We start from the raw sequence: 12,574 nt of genomic DNA, 5'->3' as shown, positions 1-12,574 counted from the left end.
AAAAAATTGTTGTAAAAACTAATGTTAAAAATTTTTTTTAATAAAATTAATTTTTTTTATTGTTTAAAACAAGTAACTGTACAGTTTTAATTAAAACATTTTTTTGAATTCCTTTGGGAAACATGAAAAAATTGATTTTTTTTTTGTTTTTTTTTGCATAAAAATTGTAGTTGTACCGTTATAAACTTAAAATTTTTTTAAAAAATTTTTGCAAAAAAAAAAAAATTGTTTTAAAAACTAATGTTAAATATTTTTTTTTAATAAAATTAATTTTTTTTATTGTTTAAAACAAGTAACTGTACAGTTTTAATTAAAACATTTTTTTGAATTCCTTTGGGAAACATGAAAAAATTGATTTTTTTGTTTTTTTGCATAAAAATTGTAATTGTACCGTTATAAACTTAAAATTAAAAAAAAAAAATTGTTTTAAAAACTAATGTTAAATATTTTTTTTTAATAAAATTAATTTTTTTTATTGTTTAAAACAAGTAACTGTACAGTTTTACCTAAAACATTTTTTGGAATTTCTTTGGAAAACATGAAAAAATTGTTTTTTTTTTGTTTTTTTGCATAAAAATTGTAGTTGTACCGTTATAAACTTAAATTTTTTTAAAAAAATTTTTGCAAAAAAAAACAAAAAAAAAACTAATGTTAAAAATTTTTTTTTAATAAAATTTAATTTTTTTATTGTTTAAAACAAGTAACTGTACAGTTTTAATTAAAACATTTTTTTGAATTCCTTTGGGAAACATGAAAAAATTGATTTTTTTTTGTTTTTTTGCACAAAAATTGTAGTTGTACCGTTCTAAACTTAAAATTTTTTTAAAAAAATTTTGCAAAAAAAAAAAAAATTGTTGTAAAAACTAAAGTTAAAAATTTTTTTTTAATAAAATTTAATTTTTTTATTGTTTAAAACAAGTAACTGTACAGTTTTAACTAAAACATTTTTTTGAATTCCTTTGGGAAACATGAAAAAAATGATTTTTTTTTGTTTTTTTTGCATAAAAATTGTAGTTGTACCGTAATAAACTTAAAATTTTTTTAAAAAATTTTTGCAAAAAAAAAAAAATTGTTGTAAAAACTAATGTTAAAAATTTTTTTTAATAAAATTTAATTTTTTTATTGTTTAAAACAAGTAACTGTACAGTTTTAATTAAAACATTTTTTTGAATTCCTTTGGGAAACATGAAAAAATTGAGGGCAAGACACTTAACGACAATTGCTCCAACCCAGTGGTCACTAATGGGTTGTCCAAATTATCAGCCATACATAAAAAAATAAAAAAAATTCCAAAAAAAAATCACACACATAGTAACATACATGGTAACTCGTAAGCTGGCACGAGGTGATAAACCCGTGTGATAACGACTGTCGTTTTCCGGCCACGCGAGGATAAAAGTAAAGTAAGTTACATTCATTCATTCATATTCTGAAATGGCCGCTAGTTGACGCTGTTGCCGACCGGACCAGGGATGTGTAATCTTAAACAAAAAAAATTCCATCATTCTACGTTAGCGCTCGTAGCGAGCGGACACTAAAGGGCATGGATAAAGGTCCAAGCTTTGCGCAAGTTGTGCACCAAAAGGGTGGAGGTTATTTGAAGAGACCCACCTGCCTTAGCTTCAAAACTAAGGATCAATGCAAAAGAGAAGATGTTATCAAAATCATAGAAAAAGAAAAATTTTCAGTTAAAAATTTGATCGGAATGACGGAAAGAAAAGGAAACCTAATAGATGTTACATGCACTACGAGAAAAGCTGTATTGGATTTGTACGAAATACTGATCAAAGTAGATGCACTATATCGGTGAGACTTTATGAGTTAGATAAAGTGAACGTGGCGGTAGGATGGGTGCCAATACCTTTCCCTAATGAGGTCATTAAATCCGAATTCCAGAACAGATGCGGAGAAGTTAAACATATTCAACATAGAAAGGATAGAAATGGCTTACTAACAGGAATGCGAATTCCCACACTGGATAAAAAAACCCAATCCCAAGCTATATTACCATAAACAACTATGAGTTCTACTGCACGTATAACGGGCAACAAATAACGTGCAAGTATCGCACAAAATCTGGACACAAGCAGCAAAACTGCCATAAAAGGAAACAAGACTATCCAAAGCTTACCAATAAAAGAAACGAGAAAAACCAAGAAGACGCCGAATGCCGCGAAACCGATAAGAGTAGTAGCAAATTGTCCGCCACAGGAGGAGAAATAAAGGAGAGAAGCAAGCAGAATGGAGAACAACTCGACCACAGCACCACTGCCGCTTCCGGCGAAAGTAACAACCTAAAACCAATACTACCTGATAAAAATCAAAACAACGAAATGGAACCAATGCCTAAAGTTACAAGGAAACGCCAGGAAAGAAGTCCAACCGAAATTAACCTCCACCAAGCAAAGTCGATAAGTCTCAGCGAACTTAAAATACCAGTTTCATGCCCAAAATGTGAGGAAGAGAGCTATGTAACAGACCAAAACATCAACTTCTTCTGCTGGAAATGTTCATCGGAATTTAGAATTGCGACAGTGTGCTGCAACGATAACGATAAATTTCTTGTCCCGAACAAGGAGGTAACAACCAACTGCTCCACCTGCCACCTACCGATGAGAAAATTGCTCTGCTGCCACACATTTCAACCGGAGTTTCAGACCGATGAAGGAACACTTGAATGCATACAGTGCAAAAGGTGTGACTTGCAATGACTTGTATATGTAAAACATTAAATTTTATCCCAAAACGAACCATGACATCTAACTGTATTAATAATGCCTGCAATGCTACACTAGTCCACTGTAGCTGCGGGTAAAAAACGTGTCAGATTATGGAACCGGACAAACCGTATCAGTGCGAATGTGGTTTCGAGTACGAATACGATATTTATATAGGGGTAGAACGTTTTTAATGCCTCTTAGTTTAATCACATACAATGTTGCAGGGTTGCAAAACCCTCGAAAACGACGCAGTATTTTTTTTTCTACGCCAAAAAAAGTTTGATATTATTTGTCGGACCCCTTTAAATACCGCAGTACACCAGTGCCTCCAGTGCCTCCAGTGCCTCCAGTGCCTCCAGTGCCTCCAGTGCCTCCAGTGCCTCCAGTGCCTCCAGTGCCTCCAGTGCCTCCAGTGCCTCCAGTGCCTCCAGTGCCTCCAGTGCCTCCAGTGCCTCCAGTGCCTAGTGAAACTAATGTATCGCCACGTTTACGTTGTTTTGAACTAAACGAAATAATAAATGTTTATGACATCATAACACATATTAAAACTGTACAAGAGATACATGCAACCACCTCACCGTCAATGACGCACGTGTTTTTACATTTTACTGTTTTTGAAGCTCCATGTGACCACTGAGCAACGATGTCTGCACGTCAACTTTTTAATAAAACTATTCTGGCAATGATACGATTTCATTCCAACGTTTCGACGTCCTATTAAGGTCGCCTGCATTAGGGTAAATGGATTTGGCATGATAAAGACGACGTCGAAGCGTTGGAATAAAATCGTATCATTGCCAGAATAGTTTTATTAAAAAGTTGACGTGCAGACATCGTTGCTCAGTGGTCACATGGAGCTTCAAAAACAGTAAAATGTAAAAACACGTGCGTCATTGACGGTGAGGTGGTTGCATGTATCTCTTGTACAGTTTTAATATGTGTTATGATGTCATAAACATTTATTATTTCGTTTAGTTCAAAACAACGTAAACGTGGCGATACATTAGTTTCACTAGGCACTGGAGGCACTTGGAGGCACTTGGAGGCACTTGGAGGCACTAGAGGCACTAGAGGCACTAGAGGCACTAGAGGCACTAGAGGCACTAGAGGCACTAGAGGCACTGGAGGCACTGGAGGCACTGGAGGCACTGGAGGCACTGGAGGCACTGGAGGCACTGGAGGCACTGGAGGCACTGGAGGCACTGGAGGCACTGGAGGCACTGGAGGCACTGGAGGCACTGGAGGCACTGGAGGCACTGGAGGCACTGGAGGCACTGGAGGCACTGGAGGCACTGGAGGCACTGGAGGCACTGGAGGCACTGGAGGCACTGGAGGCACTGGAGGCACTGGAGGCACTGGTGTACTGCGGTATTTAAAGGGGCCCGGCTCAACTAAAAGCAAAGGAGTCGCGGTTTTGTTTTCAAATAAACTGTCATACTCAAAACAAGACGTATTGCGTCGATAACTTCGGAGGATATATAATCATGAACCTCGAAATAACTGACCAGCGGTTAACGTTGTGTAATGTCTATGGACCAAACCAAGACAGCCCTCAGTTTTACGGCAACCTATTTACGCTATTTACAAAAAGACAAGCGGAAAGCGGGATAGAAAACTGTATTATAGCCGGTGACTTAAACTGTGTCCTTAATGATAAATTAGACAAAACCGGCGGGAGAGAAAAACACGGGAACCGGCGCGCAAAAACTACCATATTACAGGCAATGAATGATCTCGAGCTATACGACGTGTTCCGCATCAAACATCCAAACTCTAAGCAATACACCCGCATGCAAAAACGCCCGCACACGGCGAGTCGGCTTGACTTTGTTCTCGTCACAAGCGAAATATTACAAAAGACCACTCAAATCCAAATTTTTCCGAGCACGCAGTCGGACCATTGTATCGTCAAACTTGTACTCAACCTTGATAAAATACCCAGGGGTAGAGGCTACTGGAAAATGAATACGTCCTTGTTAGAAGATGCAAAATTCGTCGAAAATACTAAAAAGTGGATCGCGGAATTTCTGATAAACAACGACAATGGTGCCGTATCCCCCCAAGTTCTCTGGGAAGCACTAAAATGTAATATACGGGGCTATATTATCAAATACGCGTCCGAAAATAACAAAAAAATTAAAGCTAGACAGACAAACCTAGAAAGTAAACTCGCGGATCTTCAAAACCTACTCCAACCTCACGATGAGTGCACGATGGGTAAAATTGTACAAACTCAAGAACAATACGACGATATTATCGAAAGCTATAGTAAGAGCGCAATAGTCCGAAGCAGGGTTCGATGGGCAGAATATGGGGGTAAAACTAACGCCTATTTTTTTAATCTAGAAAAACGTAGGATGGAGAAAAGGGCCTTTAATAGACTAAATTCAAATGCCAATATAGAAACGGACCAGCAGTCTATTTTACGACTCCTAAAAGAATATTTTAAAACCTTGTATAGCTCAAGTAATAACCCGGGCTGCACTAGCAAAGGTAAAATAAAAGAGTATACAAACAGCTTAATGTGTCCAAGACTCGATGCGGAAAAAGCAAACGAATGTGAAGGTAAACTGACCGTCGGCAAATGCTACGAAGGGCTAAAGACTATGCAAAACAACAAATCTCCCGGATTAGACGGTTTTCCGGCCGAATTTTACAAAGTATTCTGGAAAGAAATAAATTCCACATTAGTCAACGCATTTAACCATGCATTTGAAAAAGGTGCTTTCTCTGGTCAAATGAATTGGGGGGTCGTAACTGTAATTCCTAAACCTGAAAAAGACCTTTTGTACCCAGAAAACTACCGGCCAATTACATTATTAAACGCTGACTATAAAATAGCCGCAAAAGCAATTAACAACCGTATAAAAACGTACTCACTAAAATTATAGCCCCCGAACAGACGGGGTTTATAAAAGGAAGATACATAGGAGACAACATTAGAACTCTTTTTAACGTCTGGGATCACACCACTGATCAAGGCTTACATGGAGCCCTCTTGTTTTTAGACATACGTAAAGCCTTTGACTCGGTAAATTGGGACTTTGTTAACGCAGCATGTTCTAGTTTTGGTTTTGGGAAAGATCTGTCGAGATGGATAAGAACTTTTTATGTTGACGCAAAATGCCTAATTATTAACAACAACCACATGTCTACTCCATTTAGAGTTGTAAGAGGCGTGCGACAGGGGGACCCATTGTCCCCTTCTCTATTTTTGTTGGCCATAGAATTTCTGTCACTAGCAATTAAAAGAAATAAAAGCGTAAAGGGAATCCCAATTGACTCACAAGACATTAAAATCTCACTTTTTGCGGATGACGCGCTGTTATTTTTGGATGGTTCAGAAAAAAAGCTTTCGTGCAGCATTTGCAGAAGCAACAGAATTCGGGAACCACTCGGGCTGCAAAATTAATATTGCGAAATCCAGTGCCATGTATATAGGTAAAAAACAACCTAACTCACCTCACCACCTCTCTTCGCGAGGTCTTTCTTGGCCAAACACGTTTATAAAATACCTCGGGGTTAAAATCCCAGTAAATAGGAACAAAACCAACTTGTTTACAATCAAGTTTGAATCAATAGGAAAGGAAATTTAAGCTGTAACTAAGCCTTGGCTGGCAAGGTCACTTTCATTACTAGGGCGAGTTACGATTATTAAAACCCTAGCGATACCAAAGCTACTCTACAAACTTAGCGTGTTGCCGGTCAGTCTACCCAAACAATTTTTCAAAGAAATTAAAAGAAAACAGTTTACATTTTTGTGGAGCTCCAACTGGGAGAGAGTAGGAAGAAAAACACTATGCAGTAAAATAAAAGAGGGTGGCCTGAAAATGATAGACCTGGAGGCGTACGCAAAATCAATACGCTTCTCTTGGATACGAAAACTACTAGATACAAATCACGAATCGCATTGGAAAAATATTGAAACTAAAATTACCTCCCTAAATGCCATGATTTGTGTAGCCGCCTCCGATTTAAAACTTACGCATAAGGAAATCACCAAACAAACGCCTCTCTCGACATTCTGGTCATCGATCGAATTGTGGAGAGAATGTGTCTCTCAATTTTGGCCACAGGACAAAGTTTACAATTGCGCTAGTTGGCTAAACAAAAAAGTTCTTTTCAAACTTTATAAAATCTGGTATATTAATGTACCAACAAATCATAGACAACAACTCGGACTATTGCAGCTTTAAAATATTATGCGAAAAGTATACGTTGACAAACAACAATCAAAACCACGCGGACTACCAGCGCCTTATTGCAGCCATTCCAACAACTTGGGAAACGTACACGACGGACAGACCGGAACGAGAAACTGCCATCGACAGACTAAGGAAGGGTGAGACAATTTGCCTACATCCAAAATCGCATCGACAGACTGAGGAAGGGATAAGCGACAATTTGCCTACAGCCAAAAACGCATACGAATATTTTGTATCTCCCAATAAACAAAAGCCGACCAAACAACAAAATAAATGGGAAGTAACCTTACAACGGGGACCTCTGAACTGGTCAGAAATTTACAAAAACTTATACGACTGTACGTTTGAAACGAAGCTGCGCTCCTTTCAAGTTAAAATGAATCTGAGCGCCATCGTCCTAAACGATAAGCTCCATGGCTTCGGGATTATTGAGACTGATGTGTGCACTTTTTGCAGTGTAAACAAAGAAACAATATACCATCTATTTTGTGAATGTAAACATGTCCAGGTATACTGGGAAAGCGTCAGTGCCTGGATGGACAGTGTTTTGTGCCATAAAACAATTATAAGCAATACCGTAAAGCTCTTCGGAATTCACAATGATTGCCTTGAAAAATGTGTTTTAAATTTAATGAATTGCATGCTTGTAGTTGCCAGATTTGTTATATACAAATGTCGAATTCAAAACTTGAAGCCAAATATAGAAATGCTAGTTTTGGTTTTGGGAAAGATCTGTCGAGATGGATAAGAACTTTTTATGTTGACGCAAAATGCCTAATTATTAACAACAACCACATGTCTACTCCATTTAGAGTTGTAAGAGGCGTGCGACAGGGGGACCCATTGTCCCCTTCTCTATTTTTGTTGGCCATAGAATTTCTGTCACTAGCAATTAAAAGAAATAAAAGCGTAAAGGGAATCCCAATTGACTCACAAGACATTAAAATCTCACTTTTTGCGGATGACGCGCTGTTATTTTTGGATGGTTCAGAAAAAAAGCTTTCGTGCAGCATTTGCAGAAGCAACAGAATTCGGGAACCACTCGGGCTGCAAAATTAATATTGCGAAATCCAGTGCCATGTATATAGGTAAAAAACAACCTAACTCACCTCACCACCTCTCTTCGCGAGGTCTTTCTTGGCCAAACACGTTTATAAAATACCTCGGGGTTAAAATCCCAGTAAATAGGAACAAAACCAACTTGTTTACAATCAAGTTTGAATCAATAGGAAAGGAAATTTAAGCTGTAACTAAGCCTTGGCTGGCAAGGTCACTTTCATTACTAGGGCGAGTTACGATTATTAAAACCCTAGCGATACCAAAGCTACTCTACAAACTTAGCGTGTTGCCGGTCAGTCTACCCAAACAATTTTTCAAAGAAATTAAAAGAAAACAGTTTACATTTTTGTGGAGCTCCAACTGGGAGAGAGTAGGAAGAAAAACACTATGCAGTAAAATAAAAGAGGGTGGCCTGAAAATGATAGACCTGGAGGCGTACGCAAAATCAATACGCTTCTCTTGGATACGAAAACTACTAGATACAAATCACGAATCGCATTGGAAAAATATTGAAACTAAAATTACCTCCCTAAATGCCATGATTTGTGTAGCCGCCTCCGATTTAAAACTTACGCATAAGGAAATCACCAAACAAACGCCTCTCTCGACATTCTGGTCATCGATCGAATTGTGGAGAGAATGTGTCTCTCAATTTTGGCCACAGGACAAAGTTTACAATTGCGCTAGTTGGCTAAACAAAAAAGTTCTTTTCAAACTTTATAAAATCTGGTATATTAATGTACCAACAAATCATAGACAACAACTCGGACTATTGCAGCTTTAAAATATTATGCGAAAAGTATACGTTGACAAACAACAATCAAAACCACGCGGACTACCAGCGCCTTATTGCAGCCATTCCAACAACTTGGGAAACGTACACGACGGACAGACCGGAACGAGAAACTGCCATCGACAGACTAAGGAAGGGTGAGACAATTTGCCTACATCCAAAATCGCATCGACAGACTGAGGAAGGGATAAGCGACAATTTGCCTACAGCCAAAAACGCATACGAATATTTTGTATCTCCCAATAAACAAAAGCCGACCAAACAACAAAATAAATGGGAAGTAACCTTACAACGGGGACCTCTGAACTGGTCAGAAATTTACAAAAACTTATACGACTGTACGTTTGAAACGAAGCTGCGCTCCTTTCAAGTTAAAATGAATCTGAGCGCCATCGTCCTAAACGATAAGCTCCATGGCTTCGGGATTATTGAGACTGATGTGTGCACTTTTTGCAGTGTAAACAAAGAAACAATATACCATCTATTTTGTGAATGTAAACATGTCCAGGTATACTGGGAAAGCGTCAGTGCCTGGATGGACAGTGTTTTGTGCCATAAAACAATTATAAGCAATACCGTAAAGCTCTTCGGAATTCACAATGATTGCCTTGAAAAATGTGTTTTAAATTTAATGAATTGCATGCTTGTAGTTGCCAGATTTGTTATATACAAATGTCGAATTCAAAACTTGAAGCCAAATATAGAAATGTTTATCTATGATGAACCGCAGCAGGGCCAATGAAAAGGCTGTTGCAATAAAACATAACAAGTTATTGCAATACAAACGGAAGTTGAACGCAAACTTGCGTTAATTTTAAGTATCGTTTGTTCGCTACAATCGTTTTCGTTATAATTTGTCGCTGTTGTGTTATTATCACTATCGTGTTGTAAACTTTATATGCAATAAAAAAAACAAAAAAAAAATCAAAAAAAATCATTTTTTTCATGTTTCCCAAAGGAATCAAAAAAATGTTTTAATTAAAACTGTACAGTTACTTGTTTTATTCAATAAAAAAAATGTTGGATTACTTTGGGAAACATGAAAAAATGGTTGATTTTTTTGTTTATTTTTTTTGCATAAAAACTGTAGTTTTACTGTTATAAACCTAAAAATTTTTCGAAAAAAAATTGCAAAAAAAAAAAAAATTTTTGTAAAAACTAATGTTAAAAAATTTTTTTTATTAAAATTTTAATTTTTTATTGTTCAAAACGAATAACTGTACAGTTTTAATTAAAACCTTTTTTTTGAATATCTTTGGAAATCATGAAAAAAATGATTTTTTTGTTTTTTTTGCAAAAAGAGAGTCCAAAATCGTTTTTATTACAATGGTTACACTTCATACAACAGTAAGAATAAGGCAACTGAGAGAGTACGGTAACAGAAAAAGGTAGTGTCTGTAATTAAGCAATGGCGATAGGCAAATAACACGTGACAGTAATTACGCAATACCGAATGTGAACGACTAAGTTTCAGTCGCCACATAACTCCCCCCTAGATGCCAAGAGTTGTCTTTAGCCGAACAACCGTAACGTTCCGGTGGCCGAATATTTCGTTGTGGCCTTGTTCGGATCATGGTTGGTTTAGAGGAAGTTGCTTTCATCTGGTCAGCGATGATTTTTGGTGGGCGTCCTCGTCGTGGGCGTTGGGCGGTTTGGACTGGTGTTCCGAGATCTACATGTGCGGGTTTCAATCGATCGATTGAGACCAGTTGGTCTTTACCGCCCACATCTAGTTTAAACGCCTTTGGACCATTTTCGATAACCCTGTACGGTCCGTCGTAGGGAGCGGTGAGTGGCCTACGATGTGCGTCTCTGCGAATGAACACGTACTTGGCTTGTTGCAGGCTGTTTGTAACGGATGAGGGTGGAGTGCAATGACGTGACATGGCAACCAGAGCCAGTATTCGCAAGATTTCTTGTAGTTGTTTAGGAAATTCGGGTGCTGCCGGTTGTGTCTCCTTTTACGTTGTTGTATCTCCTGGAGCGGCGACCGGAGTACCATACACCAATTCCACAGACAAAGTTTGCAAGTCGTCCTTTGGCATTGTTCGGATTCCAAAGAGAACCCATGGTAGAGCATCCACCCAGTTTGGATCGGTCAAACGGGCCATCAGGGCACTTTTCAAGTGATGATGGAACCTTTCCACGAGACCATTTGCCTGTGGATGAAACGCTGTGGTTCAATGAAGCTTTATATCTAGGAACTTGTTGGTCTTGGACCACAATTCGGATGTATAGTTGACACTGTTGCCGACTGGACCAGGGATCTGTAATCTTAGAGAATGCAAACGTTAACGGTTTGTGATCCGTGTAGGCAGTAAAGTCGCGACCTTCTAGAAAATACCGAAAATGACGGATTGCAAGATGCAGGGCTAACAGTTCTCGGTCAAAAGCGCTGTCCTTTACCTCAGCGGCCCGTAATTGTTTTCTGAAAAACGCCAATGGGCGCCAAAGCCCATCTATAAACTGTTCAAGCACACCCCCAATTGCAGTTTTTAATGCGTCGACCGTCAAAGCTGTCCGAGCCTGCGGCTTAGGGTGCGGTAAAAGGTTTGCGTTGGCTAGCGCCTGTTTGGCTGCTTCAAAAGCCGTCTGTAGGTTATTTGTCCAGGTTAACGTTTTTTGTTTGCCAGCCATGGCTGAATAGATCGGCGCCATTATTTTGGCTGCAGAAGGTATAAATCTATGATGCAAATTCCTTTAGTCCTATAATGGTTGTTGGATACTGGAATTGTAGAATAGCGGCCACTTTGTTTTTCAACGGTCTTGCGCCTGCCCGGTCTACGTGATGACCAAGAAAATTCATTTGCGCTTTTCCGAATTGGCATTTCTTGGGGTTGATTATCAGACCAAATTGCGACAGACGGTGGAACACTGCTTTTAGATGCTCGAAGTGTTGTTGTTCATTCTGACTGGCCACTACGACGTCGTCTAGATAGGCGAAAACGAAATCGAGTGGTTGACAGACGGTGTCCATTAATCTCTGAAAGGCTTGGGCTGCATTTTTCAATCCGATAGGCATTCGACGGAATTCGTAAAGACCGAATGGCGTGGTGACGGCTGTTTTGGGGATATCTTCAGGTGCTACCGTGATCTGATGATAGCCTCTGATTAAGTCGATCTTTGAAAAAAAATTCGCCCTGGCTAGCTTTGCGGTAAAATCGTGGATGTGCGGTATATTATAGCGATCCCCTTGCGTACGCGCGTTCAACCTCCGGTAATCTCCGCATGGTCTCCAACCTCCTGACGATTTAGGGACCATGTGTAGCGACGACGACCACGGGCTTGATGATCGTTGAATTATGCCCATTTCTAGAATTTTTGCAAATTCAGCTTTGGCGAGCGCAAGTTTCTCTGGCGGTAGTCTTCGTGTTCGTGAGTGTACCGGTGGTCCGTCGAATGTAGTGATATACTCCCTGTTTTGTCGTCGCTTGGTTAAACGGAGGAGTGGTGATCGTTGGAAACTTTTTTAGAAGAGCAGAGTAGCTAGTGTTCGTCTTTGAAATGGTCCTTCTTTCCGCCTGGTGCACTACATTTTGACATGAAGCACTCTTTACCGTATTTGCGATAAGCAGCCAGTAATGTTTAAAGTCGATTATCAACAAATATGCTCGTAAAAAATCGGCTCCAATGAGAGGACATGAGACATCGGCGATGTGGAACTTCGTGGTGGAGAGGTAAATTTACCTGCTAACAAGTTTTTGTACCATAAGTTTGTATTTTGCTTCCGTTAGCAGCTAATAGACTTGTGCCCCTCGCACGTGTCCTACGGTCTCGCCCGGATGGAGGAATGACGC

The 12,574-nt window shown here is 38.9% G+C and overlaps 1 pseudogene; it reads left to right on the top strand.

The window, feature by feature from the left end:
• Positions 1-1,204: 1,204 nt before the first annotated feature.
• LOC149738319 (uncharacterized) lies at positions 1,205-3,406 on the top strand (annotated as a pseudogene).
• The last annotated feature ends 9,168 nt before the right edge of the window (positions 3,407-12,574 follow it).

This window comes from Ciona robusta, chromosome 3, assembly GCF_009617815.1.
Source record: "Ciona robusta chromosome 3, ASM961781v2".
NCBI lineage: Eukaryota > Metazoa > Chordata > Ascidiacea > Phlebobranchia > Cionidae > Ciona > Ciona robusta.
This window is presented reverse-complemented; position numbering and strand designations above follow the sequence as displayed.